This window comes from Dioscorea cayenensis, unplaced genomic scaffold (genome assembly GCF_009730915.1).
Source record: "Dioscorea cayenensis subsp. rotundata cultivar TDr96_F1 unplaced genomic scaffold, TDr96_F1_v2_PseudoChromosome.rev07_lg8_w22 25.fasta BLBR01001483.1, whole genome shotgun sequence".
Classification (NCBI taxonomy): domain Eukaryota; kingdom Viridiplantae; phylum Streptophyta; class Magnoliopsida; order Dioscoreales; family Dioscoreaceae; genus Dioscorea; species Dioscorea cayenensis.
The window spans coordinates 10,340-12,500 of NW_024087874.1; the positions used below are offsets into that span (position 1 = coordinate 10,340).

At 43.3% G+C, this 2,161-nt stretch overlaps 1 protein-coding gene across 1 annotated transcript in view; it reads left to right on the plus strand.

Annotated features, from left to right (window-relative positions):
• Window positions 1–2,158: 2,158 nt before the first annotated feature.
• LOC120256527 (ATP synthase subunit alpha, mitochondrial) overlaps window positions 2,159–2,161 on the plus strand; it is a 2,092-nt gene continuing 2,089 nt past the window's right edge. The window contains exon 1 of the mRNA XM_039264202.1: window positions 2,159–2,161. This exon is cut by the window's right edge and continues 2,089 nt beyond it. The gene's annotated coding sequence lies outside the window, so the exon portion shown is untranslated.

A 2,161-nucleotide genomic window follows, 5' to 3' on the forward strand; every position in this document is an offset into this window, starting at 1 on the left:
ATTTGTTCATTATTTGTTTGTTAACAAATGTTTTTATGAGAAGGTTCTTTTCTACGGTATCCAACAATACTTGGGTCACCAACTCATTGAGTGATTTGCCATTAAAAGATGAAGATAAAAACAAATTAATAAGGTTTTGGGAAGAGTTTTACCAATATTATTTGAGCAAAAAAGAACCACAAAGCGGAACAAACTATAAAGCATCTAATTCCCGCTATGTACAAAAAGAAGAATTGTTTTCCCTTTTTAGAAAGCAAAAAGGTAAATTAATCAAGACGAATTACGTGATCTCCAAATTACTATTGAGGATAAAACTATGAACTTTGATGAGGAATCGATCTATAGTAGTACTAAAAACATTATCAAACTTTTAATTGGGAAGGAACTAGAAATGTGTTAGGGACTATCTTAGGAAATGGGGGCTTGAAGTTGATGATATGGAATTGCTTTCGAGTTTGGTCATTATACTTGAGGCACCAATAGTTCATGTTCTAGCAATTGTTTTTAACCCCAATGATTCCTGTGTTATGGTTTGTGTTGCTACTTTGGTTGAACACTTAGAGAAAATCGCTCGCCACAAGCTAAATTATTTAAATGCAGTATGTGTAAACTAGATTTTTCATCTCCTGAAAAGCCATGGAAGATGGGGAGAATCGTGGAAAAACAAAATTAGCTAAGCTCTCACCCATTCGGAGCCGCATTAGTACAATTCATGGAGTCTAGAAAATTGATCCAATATCTTAGGAGGAGGGCCTTGGTCAGCATACTTCTTCATTTCATCCTGAGAAGCTTTTGAAAAGCACCTCTTCTTTCTTCCCTCTTGGCGGTGAGATTCGAACCCTTCCACGACTCCCTTTACGTGATGATGACAAGTGGGGGCTACCCATACGTAGAACTGGGCCACATCAAGTTAACTTAATCAGTTCCTCTGCGAAGCGTATACATAGTGACGGAGATACTCCTGACAAGAAACCATTGATCCTCCTCGGTCCGCTTTGCCGGATTGCCAAGGCCTTTCCGGACAGCAGAAAGGCTGAAGAAGACCAGACTTTCAGCCTCTCTTAGACTTGTCTTGTCGGCACAACTTCACATAAGCTTTAATGTCCTCGCCCATATCGGGCAAATAATTATCACGAGATAACAATGCCTTCATTCTCAAGGCACTCGCACGCTCACCGCCCTGGGCCCTATGAGTTGATTGCCTTGACACGGGACGGTGTGCATGCCAACGCCAACCCAAAAACCGTGCAAAGTGGTTGCCTCTCGAATGAAATTATGAGTGGCTCCAGTGTCCACCATGGACTGGGCTTCCCTGCCATTCAAGGTCAGTGGCACATAAAGAAGAGAATGAGAAGGGATACCTTTTCACTGCCCGTCGAGTCCCCAACAATTGAAGAGGATTGATCCGGCTCCGAGTCACTGTCGCCCTCAGTGACCAATGCAGCCAGCTTTTCCCTCTTCGCGCAATCCCGCAACACCTTCAGAAACTCATCCCACGAGCCGAAGGTAGTCCGACCAGCCCGAGCATCATCGGCCTGCCGAGTTCTCCACCAAAGCTTGGTATCGCCAGTAAAGTACATACCCCACCAAGGGTACTTACTCGACTTAAGCTTTTCTTTCTTCGGGTCTCACGACCTTTGCTGCGGAAAGGCTGTCCTTGTTCTTCTTCTCCTTTGCTTTTCTTTGTTTTTCATTCGAAAGTTCAAGCAAGAGATTCAAAGCTCAAAAAGAGTACTCTGTAGAGAATGAATGCGAGTCAAGCAAAGCCTTGGAATTCTTCGGACTAAGGAAAGAAGGCGTAAACTAACTATCGGAAGCTAAGAGCACTTGTCTCAAGAGTAGAAGAACTAGCAACTTGAAGAGCTTTCCTCAAGAACCCAGGAGTCCCACATCATCCGGACAATCGACTGAGCCACATTCGAGCCTCTAGCACTTCAGTCCCTACAAAACCGAGTTTATCCACTACAGCATGATAGCTCTTCCCTCTTCTTGTAGGATTCATCCATTAGACCTTCTACCCGATCCACTCAGCAGAACTAGAGCAGAACAAAAAGAAGGCAAGAACTTTCGAAAGCCCATTTTTGAAGCGAAGAAATATAGTACTTTTGCTGAGAGCACTAGACCTTCTCTCTTTCTGGATTGATTCCCACTCACTGCCTGA